This window comes from Salvelinus alpinus, chromosome 26 (assembly GCF_045679555.1).
Source record: "Salvelinus alpinus chromosome 26, SLU_Salpinus.1, whole genome shotgun sequence".
In the NCBI taxonomy this organism is placed as follows: domain Eukaryota; kingdom Metazoa; phylum Chordata; class Actinopteri; order Salmoniformes; family Salmonidae; genus Salvelinus; species Salvelinus alpinus.
In genome coordinates, this window is record NC_092111.1 from 11,481,495 (window position 1) to 11,494,758 (window position 13,264).

Consider the following 13,264-nt stretch of genomic DNA (forward strand, 5'->3'; position numbering starts at 1 on the left):
TGGCATGCCTGCTTGCTGCATGCCTAAGGCACGTTCACACAGATGAGCAGGGACCCTGGGCATCTTTCTTTTGGTGTTTTTCAGAGTCAGTAGAAAGGCCTCTTTAGTGTCCTAAGTTTTCATAACTGTGACCTTAATTGCCTACCGTCTGTAAGCTGTTAGTGGTCTAAACGACCGGTCCACAGGTGCATGTTCATTAATTGTTTATGGTTCAAAGAACACGCATGGGAAACAGTGTCTAAACCCTTTACAATGAAGATTTGTGAAGTTATTTGGATATTAGGGAAAATAAAAAATACCTAGTTATGCATTGCATAGTGTTTGATATGGCTTTCTCGCTTCTCTATGGATCAAATACAAATCCGGTCTACTTTGACCACAACGCGTTCTCTCCCTATATCATTAATATATGTGAGACATCACACAGTCTCACTTGGAGGGTTCTGATCAAACACTTAGGCACTCCCCTTGCGAACTAAGTCATTCAGTGGTATTATTCTACATTTGACGCTATAGTCCCAAACATTGTTTTGCCAGCAATCAAAGCATTTCGAGCACACCGCTCAACTCACATTTCAATCTCGGGGATCAATGTACCAACATCCCCAGTGAATTTTCCTGCAACCACCGCTTTCCATTTCCCAACAACCTCTGGTGAAACAGCAAGAAATTATGTGCCTATAGCCGCATGCTGAACCCACTTTGTGTCATTCAAAGTCGGCCGTTTAATTTCAACAAAAGTTATTCATTCAAATTACATGCAGTGTAATACAGTGTAATTAGGAGTAAAGACGCAATGGGTTTATCCAGAGTGAGACAAATACCTTTTTTTTTTAACATGAGACACATTCTTTAAATTATAGGCCAATTTGTTATGAAAATTGTTGCATCATGGGAAATATTGGTTTATTTGTCAAAGTCAAAGCTACTGTTACATGATTGTACTGTAGCCTCATGATGTTTATTTTTCCTTCCTCTCGCCATGGTGCTGTCTATTCATAAAAAGGTAATGTTGTTATGTGGACACCGATGCAGTGTTTGTATTGGTTTGTTAACCCAAGCATATAGGATCGGCGTCCATTTCATCATTGAGTTATCCAGACTGATGGACAAGTTTGTGAGTGTAAACTCAACACAAGTGCCATTAAGGATGGAGAGCCATTTGCAGGCGGCAATAATGATATCAGTGACATGAGAGAAATGACTGTGTTTCGTCAAAGCCACCAGACCAGAAACTATCAGCAGCAGCCAGAGAGGGGGAGAGAGAGAGAGAAAGAGAGAGAGAAAGAGAGAGTAAATATCTGATGATCTGAATGCACTCTGAACATGAAAAACTGAAACCCTGTAGTGTACATTTGTATTTACAATTGGCCCGTATTTTAACAATTAAAGCGCCATAATTGCATAGCCTATTTAGAAAAGCACTATTTTATATGAGGGAAGCTATTACCAGGGTTATAATTGCAGAGTTACCTGGGGGAGCCGCTGGGCACTCCTAAAACAAATCAGGACATTCTCATAAGCAGAAGAATACTAAATACATCCTCATATTATAATAAGCATTACAAATCCATCCCACATATTCAGAGCACCCCAAGAGTGAATGATGCATCGAACACTGGTTACTGGTTAGTGTAACTTAGGTGGTTCGGTGAACTATGCTCATGTGATGATGAGTAACCTTGCTTAATGAGAAGACTTGTGTTAGCTCCCTGGGCTAATGCCTTGGCTTTAGCTCAGCAGGCTAAAATAGCCTTGTGGTGCAATAGCCACAATAGCCCATGTTTCTTTTATCATTTATGTTGAATAAGTAAGTAAATGAAATGCCCTCAACATGCTTAGACTGCATTCTGTTCTGCATCAGACTCTGCAATCTGCACAACAGCAATCTACTCAAAGCCAACCATCTAAGCCAACAGAGCAAGAGACTATTCTGTCACTCCATGAATGACAGTACAGTAGGTCTCAGGGAAGGTGACAGCACCGATATACTCCAGCCAAACATGCTACAGGCGAGGTTCACGTTCACCACACACTGGGCACTAGAATCTAGCTGCACAAATAACATCCCATTGCATTTTGCCAAACAGCTAAAGGGACTTGATCATCATGAGCCAAACAACTTGGTAACTTCACTGTCTGTTTCTTCTGGGATTGCTAAGGAGGAATAGATGGTGAATATTTGAAAACAGACAATTACGCTGAGCAGTGGGTCACTCAGTCAGCGCTTCTCTGGACCAAGAGCATCAGTGTTGGCAGCATAACTGCCCCCCCCCCTGCCATCCAACTGGCATCACTTGCCCTCTGAGGATCTTTCAAGGGGAAATGATCTGCCTCCTTATAGTTGTCCTAAAGAAAGCGACCAATCACCAATGTTCCTGTCTAAATTCACAGGGGCAAAACCGCCAATAAATATAATGAATCAAGATACATATAAGTTTATTAATTAATAGATGACTACATGATCAGCATGGTTTGGAACAGATCAATGGTTTACGGTTTACGCAGTTGACTTTATTCCCAATGAATGACGTTACTAAGTGTTGAAGAACACAAGTTAAAGCACAAGTCAGCCAACTCTACGAACCTACAGGAACTTCCATTTTCATCAACTTTCCTCAAGGTCCTGCTACATTGAAATGAATGTTCTCAATTATGTGTTTGTAACGTCGAGGGTCTACATGGGCCGCAAACGAATCCCTATGTTTATAAGAAAGCAATCACTAAATATTTAATGGCTCCCTTTGTTTGTCCTGTGGGAGGCGGGAGGAGGCCATGAACAGAAGGCGGGGAGAAGGTTCAAATTCATTTTCGGGAGGGTCACACAATCCGAAGAAGAGAAGCGACACCCAACTCCCAGATGGATTACAATGAAATCTAAATTGTTTTGCCCCATGTCCCACCCAAAAAGGTAGTGGGGAGGAGTCAAGGGCGTAAACATCACTTTTTTTTAGAAGACACATCTGCACACATCACATTTATGCGTTTAGACATACAAGTACGGGATTGCACGAGCAAACACACAGAAACACACAAACACATTATCTGTAGCCTGTATAGACTTCCGTACATGACTGACTGTGGACATTACTTTGTTCAGTAACCGACCTCAAACCCTTTTAGAACCACTTTAACCCAATACAGTCCTCATGTCTTCTCACTTGTAGGCTTATATGTAAATAAGACACAGTCAGACACTAGAGAGAAGAAGGGAATTGGGCTCCCCAGAATAACATCATCAGACAGACCACAGGCGGAGGGTGACACGGTGTGAATTAAATCACGCTGGCCAACGGCCTCCTTGAGTCCCTTATCCACAAATCAGAGGGACAGGATCACTCCACCCCTCACCCCCCACCCCCCGTCACCCTAGCAGAGATGTCAGTGTGCTTGAGTGTCGTTAGCCATCCTGAGCTAAATAAGGCTAACGAAGCTGTCACAGTTTTTTCGTATGAACTTGCATTTTAGCTGAACTATTTCTTTCTGATACATTTGGTATCATGTCTATATTACACTGATAAATGCCAAATGAAGAAGTGTAAACAGTGCAGTCCCAAATCAGATACATTCCCTGGTGATAGTTGCCTGCTTCATGCAAACCATAGACGTACAGTACCAGTCAAAAGTTTGGACACAACTACTCATTCAAGGGTTTTTCTTTATTTTTACTATTTTCTACATTGTAGAATAATAGTGAAGACATCAAAACTATGAAATGACACATATGAAATCATGTACTAACCAAAAAAGTGCTAAACAAATCCAAATAATTTATATTTGAGATTATTCAAAGTAGCCTGCCTTGATGACAACTTTGCACACTCTTGGCATTCTCTCATCCAGCTTCATGAGGTAGTCACCTGGAATGAGGAATGTTTTTCCAACAGTCTTGAACTAGTTCCCACATATTCTGAGTACTTGTTGGCTGCTTTTTCTTCACTCTGCGGTCCAACTCATCCCAAACCATCTCAATTAGGTTGTGGAGGCCAGGTCATCTGATGCAGCACTCCATCACTCTACTTCTTGGTCAAATAGCCCTTACACAGCCTGGAGGTGTGTTTTGGGTCATTGTCCTGTTGGATAAAAATGATAGTCCCACTAAGCGCAAACCAGATGGGAAGGCATATCGCTGCAGAATGCTGTGGTACTGTAGCCATGCTGGTTAAGTGTGCCTTGAATTCTAAATAAATCACCAACAGTGTAACCAGCAAAGCACCCCCACACCATCATACCTCCTCCTCCATGCTTCACGGTGGGAACCACACATGCAGAGATCCTCTGTTCACCTACTCTGCGTCTCACAAAGACACGGCAGTTAGAACCAAAAATCTCACATTTGGACTCATCAGACCAAAGGACAGATTTCCACCGGTCTAATTTCCATTGCTCGTGTTTCTTGGCCCAATCAAGTCTCTTCTTATTATTGGTGTCCTTTAGTAGAGGTTTCTTTGCAGCAATTCAACCATGAAGACCTGATTCACGCAGTCTCCTCTGAACAGTTGATGTTGAGATGTGTCTGTTACTTGAACTCTGTGAAGCATTTATTTGGGCTGCAATCTCAGGTGCAGTTAACTCTAATGAACGTAGCCTCTGCAGCAGAGGTAACTCTGGGTCTTCCTTTCCTGTGGTGGTCCTCATGAGAGCCAGTTTCATCATAGCACTTGATGGTTTTTGGGACTGCATTTGAAGAAACTTTCAAAGTTCTTGAAATGTTCGAGATTGACTGACCTTCATGTCTTAAAGTAATGATGGACCGTTGTTTCTCTTTGCTTATTTGAGCTGTTCTTGCCGTAATATGGACTTGATCTTTTCCAAATAGGGCTATCTTCTGTTTACCACCCCTACCTTGTCAACTGATTAGCTCAAACGCAATAAGAAGGAAATCAATTCCACAAATTAATTTTTAACAAGGCACACCTGTTAATTTAAATGCATTCCAGGTGACTACCTCATGAAGCTAGTTGAGAGAATGCCAAGCGTTTGCAAAGCTTTCATCAAGGCAAAGGGTGGCTACTTTGAAGAATCTCAAATATAAAATATATTTTATTTGTTTAACACTTTTTTGGTTACTACATGATTCCATATGTGTTATTTCATAGTTGTGATGTCTTCACTATTATTCTACAATGTAGAAAATAGTTTAAAAAAAAATGTTTACCTTAAATGAGTAGGTATGTCCAAACTTTTGACTGGTACTGTATATCATCAGGAGTGTTGTAGCCCAGAAATGGAACAATAAAGATCTGAGCAGAACTAAAGCTGTCTTTCAAGCCATGCCATTTGCCACATCCCAACTGTGAAAAACTTAACATATCACTTCAAAATGCATGGAACTGTTACAAAAAAGTGGACTGGTGGACCTCTGTGGTATGGCTTCTCCCTCGATCCATATTCCTTTTTCAACATTCACAGTGTGTGAGAACCCTTGGATGCGGATCAGTTGACTCTCCATCTAACGCTTTGAGAGCTGCATGTAGTTACAAACATGGGTCCCTATATCCAACCAAAAAGATACTTGCTCACATGCACACCATTTCTCTCTGACAGACATAGAATGCCATTACTCACGTGCACAGTGACACACACTTCCTTCTTCTTGCATGTACACGGCGATATGTATTCTAATGCACACTCTCCCTTTCACATACATATACAGAGCCCATCTCTCTCTCTCTCTCTCTCTCTCACACACACACACACCCCCCCCCCCCCTCCCCAAATCCTATTTTGTTTTAATATCTCACAGATGCTCATATGCAATAACCAACCCGCATTTCCCCCCAGGTTCTCGCTGTTCATATGCGAATAAGGCCCGTTTATTGCGTCTTTATTGTAATTCCAATCAGATTCCAGATCAGTTTCTCTATTTACTGACTTTCTCATAGTCACTGCACTTGTACTGGGGGTCACCTTGAAGGCAGAGCATGCCTCAAATGGAACAAACACTCAACAAAAAGGAAAGGTTTTCCGATGACATTTAAGGTGACGATAATTGGGGTTTGTCATCTGCATTTGGTGTGGAGGTGGTTGATGGGGTGTTGTGCTCGACACAACATCATGAAACATAGTACAGCTCAAAGTCCTCTGAAAGAGGGTCCCCATGCAAGACTTGTATTGGTATTGTAAGATTCTTAGCTGGGTCTCAGTGTTTCTCCTAAGAGGAAATGTCCCTCCCACTGTCAATATCATGTGGGCTAAAGGCTGTAGATGCATGCGCTTAACTCGGATTTTGGCATAAATCACGCATTGATGTCAATGGAAGATCTGTGCGAAAACTCAAGTTACTCAAACAGATCTCCAGTTAGGATTGAGGACTACGTGATTAGCACAGGAGGTTGGTGGCACCTTAATTGGGGAGGAGGAGCTTATGGTAATGTCTGGAACGGAATAAGTGGAATGATATCAAATACATCAAAAACATGGTTTCTACTGGTGACTAGCTAAGGTCTAGGGAGGGGTGGCAACAGAGTGGTGGTTGGTCAGGAATGGGGTTAGGGCGGGGTGTTGTAAATGAGGCCAGGGTTGTTGTTACCGACCCTTAGTGTTGACCTAACCCTTCGATCCACCGCTGCCCCTGACAGTACAGGAGGGGAAGCAAAATACAACCAACGCCTGGACATGTCTAAAATAATTAAGGGAGATTTGTATACTGAATCTCTGTGTGTTTGTGTGGCTGTGTGAAACTGTGTGACTGTGTGTATGAGACTGTGTAACTGTGTGTGACTGTGTGCGTGTCTGTTCTCCTGCCCTCCAAACCTCAACAGAGTGAAAACGAGGGGATTGAGAGGCATCCCCGATCTAAGCCCGTTAAGAATGGAGAGACATGCAATACCCCCACGAACTCAAACGTGTGACACGTTTGCATGTGAGAAAGGGTGGGAGAGAAGTAAACTCTTCGAAACCGAAGTAGTCACCTTAGTATTCACACAAGGGATTCGCTATTTCAGTGCATTTGATTTAAGTTCAAGAGGGCAAGCGATGGAGCTACCTCAGCATGTTTCTATCTCGGGGTCAAACGTGCTTTCTGTCTCCCACTATTAACCTCGTTTCCTTTTGCACACTCATCATGTTCGATATTACAGTACGTCACAATAATCCACCATACCTGTCCAGACCACAGCCAACCGCTTGACCAGTGACCACCCACTACCAAATCAAATCAAAATATATATATATATAGCCCTTCTTACATCAGCTGATATCTCAAAGTGCTGTACAGAAACCCAGCCTAAAACCTCAAACAGAAAGCAATGCAGGTGTAGAAGCACGGTGGCTAGGTAACACTCTAGAAAGGCCAACACCTAGGAAGAAACCTAGAGAGGAACCAGGCTGAGGGGTGGCCAGTCCTCTTCTGGCTGTGCCGGGTGGAGATTATAACAGAACATGGCCAAGATGTTCAAATGTTCATAAATGATCAGCATGGTCAAATAATAATAATCACAGTAGTTGTCGAGGGTGCAACAAGTATGTCTACCGCTCCTGCTGTCTCTAGAAAGTTGAAAACAGCAGGTCTGGGACAGGTAGCATGTCCGGTGAACAGGTCAGGGTTCCATAGCCACAGGCAGAACAGTTGAAACTGGAGCAGCAGCACGGCCAGATGGACTGGGGACAGCAAGGTGTTATCATGCCAGGTAGTCCTGAGGCATGGTCCTAGGGCTCAGGTCCTCCGAGAGAGAGAACGAAAGAAAGAAAGAGAGAAAGAGAATTAGAGAGAGCATACTTAAATTCACACAGGACACCGGATAAGACAGGAGAAGTACTCCAGATATAACAGACTGACCCTAGCCCCCCGACACATAAACTACTGCAGCATAAATACTGGAGGCTGAGACAGGAGGGGTCAGGAGACACTGTGGCCCCATCTGATGAGACACCCGGACAGGGCCAAACAGGCAGGATATAACCCCACCTACTTTGCCAAAGCACAGCCCCCACACCACTGGAGGGATATCTTCAACCACCAACTTACCATCCTGAGACAATTCCGAGTATAGCCCACAAAGATCTCCGCCACGGCACAACCCAAGGGGGGGCGCCAACCCAGACAGGAAGTGCACGTCAGTGACTCAACCCACTCAAGTGACGCACCCCTCCTAGGGTCGGCATTTGAGGCTTCACAGGTAACCGGTTGAGGCTTAACTGACCAAATCTCACTTGACTTTTCCAGAAAATTCCAATTATCTCCAACATCTTGCACAGAACCACCCTGGTTTTGGAGATAAATCATTGAAGCATATGGGTTTGGGGAACTTTATGCTAAAAGGGTCAGTCAGAGGTTACAAATGGGTCAGAGGTTACAAATGGGTTAGAGGCTACAAATGGGTAAGAGGTTCAAATGGGTCAGAGGTTACCAATGGGTCAGAGCTTACAAATGGATCAGGGTCCTAATGACCGAAGGTTTAACCTCTCTTGGGTAGGGGGCAGTATTTTGACGTCAGTATGAAAAGCGTACCCAACGTAAACTGCCTGTTACCCAGGCCCAGAAGCTAGGATATGCATATAATTGGTAGATATGGATAGAAAACACTCTAAAGTTTCTAAAACTGTTAAAAGTATGTCTGTGAGTATAACAGAACTGATATGGCAGGTGAGACCCCGAGGATAAACCATCCCCCCAAAAAAGAATTTCAGCCTACAACTATTTTCAATGACTATCACTTTAATTATAAGGCCAAGTCCTCCCAGATTGCAGTTCCTAGGGCTTCCACTAGATGTCAACAGTCTTCAGAAAGTGTTTCAAGCTCGTTTTTGGAAAAATTTGCCTTCCAAGCGCGTTCTTTGGTATTTTTCTCCGGTAAAGACAATAACGATTCTCCGTCTTAAATTTGATCGTTTATTTACATATTAGGGTACCTAAGGTTTGATTATAAACATTGTTTGACTTGATTGGAAAAGTTTATTAGTAACGATTGGGATTCATTTTGTATGCATTTTGATGGAGGGAAACTGGGTGGATTATTGACTGAAGCACGCCAGCTAAACTGAGTTTTTATGGATATAAAGAACGACATTATCGAACAAAAGGACCATTTGTGATGTAACTGGGACCTTTTGGAGTGCCAACAGAAGAAGATCATCAAAGGTAAGGCATTTTCTTTATATCGCTATTTCTGACTTTCGTGTCGCACCTGCCTGGTTGAAATATGTTTTTCATGTGTTTGTATGCGGGGCGCTGTCCTCAGATAATCGCATGGTGTGCTTTCGCCATAAAGCCTTTTTGAAATCTGACACCGCGGCTGGATTAACAAGAAGTTAAGCTTTTTTTTATGTATTACACTTGTGATTTTATGAAAGTTAAATATTTATAATACTGTAGTTTGAATTTCGCGCTCTGCAATTTCACCGGATGTTGGCCAGGTGGGACGATACCTACGGTTAGGATTAGAGTGATAGGCTATACCATTCACCTCCTCTCAGGATCTGCCCTATCCATCGTCCTCCTGGTCCATTTTTTCATTTACTTTTCATCACTCATTCATTTCATCCCTTGATGTTTGTTTTTTAAAGAGGGAGATAGTAGCAGTGAGTGGGATTTATCGGTTAACCTCACCGAACCTCCAGTGGCTGACTGTGGATGTGACTGGCCTACTCCACAATGACACCGAAGGACTCATGGGTCATTTACGGGAGCAACTGTAGGGAGCCTGATTGGACTGAATAAAGAAGGAAATAACTGAGGGGAGCTAGAGAGAGACAGAGCGAGAGAGATAAAGAGAGAAAGAACAGAGCGAGAGAGAGAGAAAGCGAGAGAGAGAGAACAGAGCGAGAGAGAGAGAGAGAGAGAGAGAGAGAGAGAGAGAGAGAGAGAGAGAGAGAGAGAGAGAGAGAGAGAGAGAGAGAGAGAGAGAGAGAGAGAGAGAGAGAGAGAGAGAGAGAGAGAGAGAGAGAGAGAGAGAGAGAGAGAGAGAGAGAGAGAGAGAGAGAGAGAGAGAGAGAGAGAGAGAGAGAGAGAGAGAGGAAGAGGAAGAATAAATCATTAAAGAAAACAGTAACAGAAACCAGGCGAAATGGAGTTAATGACTACTGAACAGAGGGGACGTGTGAAGGTGATGAGAGAAGCATATAGCATACATCAGAAAGAGTTTGGGGGAGTCGGTTAGGAACTGAACCCAAAGGGAGAAATTAGGTTTGGTAACATCAGCATATATTCTCCATTAAGACTTACATGAGATTACAAACTTCACATGAGGCACAACCATAATTATAAGGGCTTCTTGGTGTGTTGCCATGTCAGCTACAGTAGCATGAGCACATACACACACACACACACACACACACAGTTCGGGGAATATCACTAGTGGAAAGTCGTTCCTAAACAGTGTGACGCTGCCATAACAATACCATCACATAAGACCGAGAAGCCGGGGAACTCACTCGATCCTAATTAGGGACGACATGTAATAAGGATAATCATTATTTCAGCAGTAAGAAGAATGATAATTAGTCCTATTTTGCATTTCTGCTCTCAGAGTAATGAGGCCCCACATGGCTAGCTTCTATGGTAACCAGACCGAGGGGGTGAACTTCAAACAGAGAAACTTTTCAAGGTGAGGCAGAATGGAAGGCTCAGGCCCTTTCTTCCTGTTCTTCTTACGGCCCACCAGCTACCCATATGGTGTGATGAGGAGACAGGAACAGTTGGGTGGACACACTGAAGGGCGTATCACTGAGGGGAAAGTCTTTCTTCCTTTCATATTCTCCTCCATTTTTTACTTACATTTTTACCGGGGATAGTGCAAGGGTCATTGTAGCAAATGACTTAACTAGGGCTACGTTGCAATATCCACACATACCACTCAGAATGTTGCAATGTATTGGGCATGCATTAAAGGGTTGCCAGTTGATGTACGATGCCTCCTGGCAGCCATGTTGGAAGACCACCGCAATTATTTAGACAACAACAGCTGAGTGGCTACCCCAAGCTGCATGATAACAGTTCCTAAAACTAGTTGATTCATCACCACTGTACATTTCTGTGCAGTATTTGGTTGCTCTAACAAGGCAGTTTCATGATTACCCGCAATCATGAAACACCAAGGAGATAAGACTCAAGAACTGTCATAAAAGCGAAGACACCGCTTTGAGCGTCAAGACCTGAACCCAGACTACTGTCAGTATAAGGTCTGCTCCTTCAAGACCTGAACCCAGACTACTGTCAGTACAAGGTCTGCTCCGTCAAGACCTGAACCCAGACTACTGTCAGTATAAGGTCTGCTCCTTCAAGACCTGAACCCAGACTACTGTCAGTACAAGGTCTGCTCCGTCAAGACCTGAACCCAGACTACTGTCAGTATAAGGTCTGCTCCTTCAAGACCTGAACCCAGACTACTGTCAGTACAAGGTCTGCTCCGTCAAGACCTGAACCCAGACAGCTTTCAGTTCAGGATCTGTTCCGATCATTTCATCACTGGTAAGTCTGATCGATGTTGAGTTTAGTTTAGCTGTTATGCTAACCAGGTGTTAACAACAAGACTAAGTTAGCCAACATTAGCCAGCTAGATAGCTTATAGTCTAGCTATTAGCATGTGTGGCTTGAGTTTCAAATTTTGGGAAGCTATTTTTTCATCATATAAATGGACCTTTATATCAAAGGATTGCATACATCTATCATCACATTTGCAGACTAATGCAAGCCTACTATTCCTAATGTGATGAGTAGATTGGATAGTCAATTTAGGCTATTAATGAACGCAAATTGGCATTTGGTATGTGAACCCTTTGCAATTACCTGGATTTCTGCATAAATTGGTCATAAAATTTGATCTGATCTTCATCTAAGTCACAACAATAGACAGACACGGTGTGCTTAAACTAATAACACACCATTTTATTGTATTTTTCTATATTGAATACATAATTTAAACATTCACAGTCTAGGTTCGAAAAAGTATGTGAACCCCTAGGCTAATGACCTCTCCAAAAGCTAATTGGAGTCAGGAGTCAGCTAACCTGGAGTCCAATCAATGAGACGAGACTGGAGATGGTTAGAGCTGCACTGCCCTATAAAAAACACTCACAAAATTTGAGTTTGCTATTCACAAGAAGCATTGCCTGAACCATGCCTCGAACTAAAGAGATATCAGAAGACCTAAGATTAAGAATTGTTTACTTGCATAAAGCTGGAAAGGGTTACAAAAGTATCTCTAAAAGCCTTGATGTTCATCAGTCCACGGTAAGAAAAATTGTCTAGAAATTGAAAAAGTTCAGCACTGTTGCTTCTGTTGACGGGTCTACGATACGTAAAACACTAAACAAGAACGGTGTTCATGGGAGGACACCACGGAAGAAGCCACTTCTGTCCAAAAAAAACATTGCTGCACGTCTGAAGTTTGCAAAAGAGCACCTGGATGTTCCACAGCGCTACCGGCAAAATATTCTGAGGACAGACTAAACTAAAGTTGAGTTGTTTGGAAGGAAGGAACATACACACTATGTGTGGAGAAAAAAAGGCACAGCACACCAACATCAAAACCTCATCCCAACTGTAAAGTATTGTGGAGGGAGAATCATGGTTTGGGGCTGCTTTGCTGCCTCAGGGCCTGGACAGCTTGCTATCATTGACAGAAAAATGAATTCCCAAGTTTATCAAGACATTTTGCAGGAGAATGTAAGGCTATCTGTTCGCCAAATGAAGCGCAACAGAAGTTGAGTGATGCAACAGGACAACAACCTAAAACACAGAAGTAAATCAACAACAGAATGGCTTCAACAGAAAAAATACACCTTCTGGAGTGGCCCAGTCAGAGTCCTGACCTCAACCCAATTGAGACGCTGTGGCATGATTTCAAGAGACCGGTTCACACCAGACATCCCAAGAATATTGCTGAACTGAAACAGTTTTGTAAAGAGGAATGGTCCAAAATTCCTCCTGGCTGTTGTGCAGGTCTGATCCGCAAATAAAGAAAACATTTGGTTGAGGTTATTGCTGCCAAAGGTGGGTCAACCAGTTATTAAATCCAAGGGTTCACATACTTTTTCCACCCTGCGCTGTGAATGTTTACACTGTGTGTTCAAAAAAGACATGAAAAAGTATAATTGTTTGTGTGTTATTAGTTTAAGCAGACTGTGTTTATCTATTGTTGTGACTTGGATGAAGATCAGATGACATTTTATGACCAATTTATGCATAAATCCAGGTAATTCCAAAGGTTCACATACTTCATAGTTTCTTTCTTTTGCATGGGAATGTGGTCTACTACACTTTATATGATGGGAGAATCATAAAACACGGGACGAGATGTTAAAACTGTCCATTGTGCCAATA